Here is a 6,306-nt window from a genome sequence, read left to right as displayed (position 1 = left end):
CAGGCTGGGGCCACAGTAGGAAAAGGAGCCTCCCCAGAGGCTCTCTTCCAGGAAGCCAGCCCCTCAGCACATGTGTTTGGGGTCCCTGCAGGAGATGTACAACTGAAAAGGAGTGGTGGGCTTACAGGGTGAGCTGACATGACCTATGGGGGGGGGGCAGGGGGTGGGCCTTGGGGACTGCCCTGTCAACACCTCTACAACCTCCCCAGAAGGTGACCTCAGCAGGCCACAGACCCCGACAGCAACAGAGCTGCTCACACATGCAGCTTTCTCCCCGGACTTGGAGTGGAAGAGGACAGGGGGGGGGGCTGGGGGGGGGGGGGCCTCTGGGAACTCCTGCCCCAGGTCTGGGGACCCTCAGCACCTTCCGTGACCTGCTGAGGAGCTTTGCCTGGGACCTAGATGCAGCTCTGAGTATAATGGGCTCTGTTCCTCGTGGCTCTGTTTTGGGGTACCTTTGGGACCTAGGGGGCACATCAGGAGGTTGGGGCTTGGGCCCGGGGTGGTCTGGACCATCAGGGACCCTCAGTCCTAGGCCAGGGTGAGTTGGGCTGCAGGTGTGTGGTGACTTCAGGGTCTATGGGGACCCTCACCAGCCCTGGATCGCCAGGAGGAAGTCCCCAGGCTAGTGAGAGCCTAACCCCCTCGGGCACTGCATGGGGGACTTTACGTATACTTAAAATCCATCCTGCTCACCGGGAGGGTGATAGGTGGTGTGCCCATTTCGTAGATGAGGAAACGGAGGCTCAGCACCAGGAAGTGATAAGGCTGGATTCAAACCTAGGTCCTATCAGAGCGCACGGGCCCATCAGGCCTATTCTGTTAGGTTTTTGTTTTTTTTAAGTTTATTTTTTTGTGTGTGACCTCTACGGCCAACGTGGGGCCTGAACTCACAACCCCGAGATCGAGAGTCACACGCTCCTCTGACTGAGCCAGCCAGGTGCCCCTATTGGGTTTTTTATTTCAAAAAGAAACAGGCGCCCCCCTCCGGCATCCCCCACCCGCAGGTACACCTTGAGTTGCAAAGGCAACGCGGTGCCTCCTTGCCAAACACAGTCACCGTCAGGAGAAGGGTTTTTCCGAAGGGAGAGTCTGCCCACGTCAGGGGGCTCTGGAGAAGAGGTGGCAGATGCCAGGGGGAGCGGTCGGGAGGAGGGAGGGGGTACCCAGCAGCTGGGCTCTGGCCGGGGGGCAGGGGGCTACACTGGGGGGGGGGTCACCGGCACGGCCGGAGCCACTTCCGGCTGGGTGTGGACGGGGCCAAGGATCAAGCCTCTCTGGACCTGCTTCCTCTTCCCCCAGGCGGGCACAGCCCATCAGGAAGGCTAAGGGGGGCTGGAGGGGAAAGTGCCCCCCCACCCAAAGCCCCGCGCCGCCCGGCAGGCTGCGCCCCCTTCACTGCAGAGCCGGGGACGGAGGCCAAGCCGGCGGCCCTTCCCCCTGCCCAACCAGCCCAGACCGAGGCGGCTGCCGAGCGCGGGCGAGAGGCTCCGGGGAAAACAGTGAGTCACCGGCCGAGCGTCCTTCCCGTCGCTCAGCGGCGGCGGCAGGTTCCGTAGGTAATTATGTAATTTACGAGGCTCCGCTCAGGGCCGCGTCTGAGTCAGCCCGGCTGAGTCGTGACCAGCGGAGGCTGCAGAGAGGAGGCGGGGGCTCGGCCTCTGCCCCGGTGGGAGGGGGGCGGCCGCGGGGGCGGGAGCCGGCTCAGACCTCAGACGGGAAAGCGGGCCTTCTGGGCCCTGCCTCCCACGGGCAGGGGAGCCCCCCGCCCACCCCGCCACCCCGAAGTGGACCCCTGGGCTATGGGGAGACGCTCCCTGCAGGGTCCCCTTTGGGCAAAGGCCAGTGACTCTAGAGGAGAATCCCTCCCGAGGGCAGATGGCCTTTGTTTTTAAACCTTCCACTTAATGAACATCATCTCTGAACATATAGACACACAAACATATTTGGAGTTTTATAATGTGTATTTATTATTCAAATAGCCCCAAAACATGCCAAGTGTTTGCAAAGGAAGAGCAGGAATTTCTGAGCCTTTTTTGGGGGGAGGGCACATGTCAATGGCTCTTCCGCTGCAGTTCATGGTCACTCAGGAGTTCTCTGCGTGCCCTCGTGGTCCTCCCCAGTCCACAGCGCGGGCCTGACCCCTGACGGATCCACTCCTGGGACCCACTCAGGGTGCTTTATGAAGGGTGGGGAGCGTACGGCCCCCACTTCTTCCTGGGGAGGGGCAGGGGCAGGGCCGCGTGTCTGTTCTGCTGGGGTGTGGATGCCATTGACCTTCTCCAAGAGCAGGACCTTCCCCGGAGTCCTGGGAAGCAGGAGGAGTCTGGTGCTGATGGTCCGGGGTGGGCTCGCGGAAAACAGAGAGACCCCTGAAAGAGGAGGCAAGACAGAGAGTCAGGAGCAGGACCCAGAGCCCACCCAACAAACGAGCTGGGTGCTTCCCTGGCACGGCCCCCGTGACTCTGAATCACCTGGCCCAGCAGGACGCCCCCTGCTTCCCTCTCCTCCGTTTCTTCACCCGGCATCCTGGACAGAAAGGGCATACAGACCCTGGGCCATGGGGGGGGGGGGGGGGGCCAGGCCCACCTCCCCTCTCCTCCTTCTTTGCCTTCCATCGCTTCCTCTCCCAGCCGGCCCCCTCCCCACTTCAGCCCCCCTTCTATTTTTCCTGGCTTAAACCTGCCACAGACACCATCACACCCGGAAAGAGATAAATAAATAAAAGAAAAACAACTTCAACTGTGAAAAGCAGTCCAGATCTGAATTTTTTCCGGCCTGAGTTAATTACACTTTAAATTGGCATGTTTACTGATCGGGGATTTCAAGTTAACAGAGACACCCCCCTCCCCAACTGTTTGTACAGTAAGACTCCGCAGGCTGGCGGGCTCCCCCGGGCCTTGGCAGGCCCTGCAGCAACCCTGCCAACGAGAAGCATAACAGAAACATCTATTTTTGAGTGTTAGAGAAAACGAAGATATCACAGATGGTGGGAAACAGCATTCTGGAAGGTTGCCCACACCCCGGGCTCCGTGCACAGCGGCCGGCCCCAAGGAGGACCGGGGCCTTCACTCCCAGGGGACCCTGGAGGCAGGGCCCCACTGTCCCCAGGCCGGGGGTCTAGCCTGCTCAAGCCTCCCTCACGCTGCAGCCCGTGTGGGGTCCACTCCGTTCTCCACAACCAGAGTGAGCTGTGGAGCAAAGCTGTCTGGGGCTGGGGGGGGAGGGGGGGGTGTGCAGAGAGCTCTGGGCAGGAGTCAGGAGGCCCGGTTTCGTTCATTCACTCGACGAGCACTGTTTGGGGCCTGGGGGAGCTACACCGCACCAGGTAAGGAGCAATGATCTCCGTCCCGAGACCCACTCTGTTAATGAGCTCGGGTCTCCCCTGGACCCCGTGTGCCCTAGGCAAATCCCACCTTTGCTCCAGGCCCAAGTGGGAGGCGCCCTGTGGTCCTTCCAACATGCACTCACCTAACCCAAGCAAAGCTTCTAGAATCAGAGCGGGCTCTCCAGCTCACAGCCCACATCTCTGCAGGCCAGAGTGGTCTGGCGTAGCCACCCCTGGCCCAGTTCTTGTCTCATGGTTGCGATCGACCAAAGGCCCCACGTGTTGGGCCCCCGCCAAACACCCACCCAGCCTGGCGTGCTTGGCAAGGGAAGACAAGATCAGCCAGCATCACGTGACCCCTTCCCTGGGCCCAGGGGCCCCACAACGACCAAACCAGAAACAGCCCCTCACCCTGCAGAGCTTGCCAGCTGGGCAGAGAGATACCTGTTGATTGAAGAATCAGGGGGCTGATCCCTGCAGATTGAGGCTGAGGTGTGTGTGTGTCGGGTGCAGGGGCAGATCAGGGACAGCTTCCTGCAGGAGGTGGCAGAGGGACGTTCCGGGCAGGGGCATGGCACGAACCCAGGCCTGGCACTGGGACTCACAGGTACGAAAGCCACCGCCTCACACCAAGGGCACGAGACGGGTTTTCAGATGTTCGATCACGCACCCATTTGGGTCCTAGAGCCATACTGGCCACAAAGTCCTGCCCCGTGACTTGTCAGGTGGCCTTGAGTGGCTCCTGTCCTCTCTGCTGCCCACGCCAGGGCTTTGGGACCTGACCCGGAGCCGTGGGCTCACCTGCCGGGCCTGCCGTTCCTTGGGGTCCCTCCCCACCCCTACCCCCACCCCCACGCCCATTCTGCCACGCGGGCTCGCGCAGGCTCCTTTCCACGTCGGGGGAATAATGGGAAGATGATGGATGAGCCTCCGTCACACCCTTGCTTCCTGGCCCTCAAGCCAGTCCCCGCCTGTGACAAATGGCCCCTTCTGCCTCCGCGGGGTCTTTTCAGCCGCCTGGGCTGCAAAGCCTTGGCGGTGCTTGGTGGAGATTTATGTCCATCTTCCCCGGATTCTTCTTTTTCTCTCTGCTTCTTTATCCCCTCAAAGAGCACGCGTTTATTTCTTCGTTCCACAAACATCCTTCCAGCCCTTCTCGTGAGCTTCTTCCTGGCAATGAAGGGATCTGATTTCAATGCACCCTCTCGTACTGAACACCTATCCGGTGCTGGTGTCTGATCTTGGCCTTAGCTGAGCACCAACTATGAGCCAACGCCACAGGGTCAAGGTTCTGGCTTCTAGAACCTCCGTGGCAGGGCAGCGGCATCACTATCCCGCAGCTGTGGGGTGCTGGGTCACCCCGTCTTTGCAAAGAAGAAAACTACCTATTTGCCAGAGGTGGGTCCCGCCCCCAAAGTCGGAGACAACGCTCAGAAGAAAAGTCTTGGCCAAGCAGGCCACCCTCTCGGACCTCATCTGTATGAGGATGTGAGCGGCGGGGGGTTGAGGGGACAAGAGGACAGGAACTCAGGGCTCCCGCTCAGCCCTGACATCCATGGGTTCTTCCGGGACTGCACCAGCCACTGAGTCTGTGCAGGGTGGTCCCGGAACAAGGGCGGGGGCAGAGCAAAGCGAGGGGGAGTCTGGGGGAGTGGGGCTGGTGCCTGGCCCTGCCCTGGAGACGGCAGCCGGCTGGCCCGAGTTCTCCATTCTGGCTCACCAGCTGCCCTGGCTAGATCTGCACGCAACCCTCAAAGGCGCTCAGATGCGGCAGTGAAAGACACGAGTCAAAGTGGGTCTTTGGCGTTTACGTCTCCTCTGTGCCCTGGGTCTTCTGCCCGCGCGAGCGGCCCTCTCCCCAGGCCAGACAGGAGCCAGGAGCCCCGGGGACCGTACCCAGCCCGATGCGGCTGGCTCACCAAATCGGAGAGATGCCCGGCGGGCGCAGGGAGAGACCCGCCGCAAGTATGGCCAGCGGAGCACTGGGAAGAGCGAGCCCGCCGCCTTGTGCAAAGCTTCCACGGGCCTGCCTTCTTCCAGGGCTCCGGAACGTTCCTAAAGCCTGGTGGCTCTCAGCAGGCAAAGTCCTTAAGGGCCAGCTGCCTGGGGCCAGCCCCGCCCTGCCTGCCAGCTGGGTGGCCTCGGAGGGGTCTCTCCCCCTCCCCGTGCCCCACGTTCTCCCTGTAAAGCAGAGCCTGCCGCGCCCAAGGCTGCCGGGTGGCAGTGAGAACACAGGTCCAATTGCTCTAACAGCTTTTCAGTTTTCAAAGAGGCTCTCACAGAATTGTATCCAGGAGACACAGCGGGGGCAGCGGGGGGCCTTGCCCACGCAGGCCTGGGAGACGGCCCGCGCCTCGGGAGCTCAGGCCCACGGCTGGCTTACGCGGCACCTCGGAGATGGGCCCTCTGGCCTCAGGGTCCACGGCGACGGTCATCTGGCTGCTGCGGGGACAGACATGTTCATCTGGCCCTTTGTCTATTCTCTCTTCTGCTCAAACAGCAGATAAACCAGTAATTTGGCTTTTCAATGGGATTCTGCACCGAGCGGCATGGGGTCACTGTCTTTGGGTCTAAAATGAGTCTGGGACATATGCTGCCTGAATGCCTGGTAGCCCAGGCTGACATTTTGCCTCATACAGAATTCTCCAGCGCTCGCTGATATACCCAGTGGTGTCCCCGAGCAACAGCCTGGGGGGCCTAGAGGCGCCCGGGCTATTAAAGCCGGGGTGTGGGGATGGTTACACCGGCTCTATTAAATAAGGCTAATGTCGCCTCCCAACCCTACAGACGTTTAACATATTCCAAAGATGTGTGGACGCATTAATAGCAATTTTCATCTCCAAGTGTCCCCATTTAGTCACTTCCATGCATAATATATTAGCCCTCGCACACCACACTCCAGCCTGCTGTGGACAGAGCTCCCCAGAGCACCTGGCTCTGAACACCACAGAGCGTGCTGGGGGGGGGGGGGGGGGGGG

General features: G+C 61.0%; 1 long non-coding RNA gene across 1 annotated transcript; it reads right to left on the bottom strand.

Moving 5' to 3' along the window:
* Positions 1-1,945: 1,945 nt before the first annotated feature.
* On the bottom strand, positions 1,946-5,559 carry LOC121032292 (uncharacterized). Its single transcript, XR_005791197.1, has 2 exons — positions 3,740-5,559; positions 1,946-2,372 (listed from the first exon to the last, which is right to left on the bottom strand). It is a non-coding gene; the product is annotated as an uncharacterized LOC121032292 (long non-coding RNA).
* Positions 5,560-6,306: the final 747 nt, after the last annotated feature.

The sequence above is a fragment of the Herpailurus yagouaroundi genome, unplaced genomic scaffold, assembly GCF_014898765.1.
Source record: "Herpailurus yagouaroundi ecotype Mexico unplaced genomic scaffold, PumYag 141, whole genome shotgun sequence".
Classification (NCBI taxonomy): Eukaryota; Metazoa; Chordata; class Mammalia; order Carnivora; family Felidae; genus Herpailurus; species Herpailurus yagouaroundi.
Note: the sequence above shows the minus strand (reverse complement) of the source record. Positions and strands in the feature narration are given on the sequence as shown.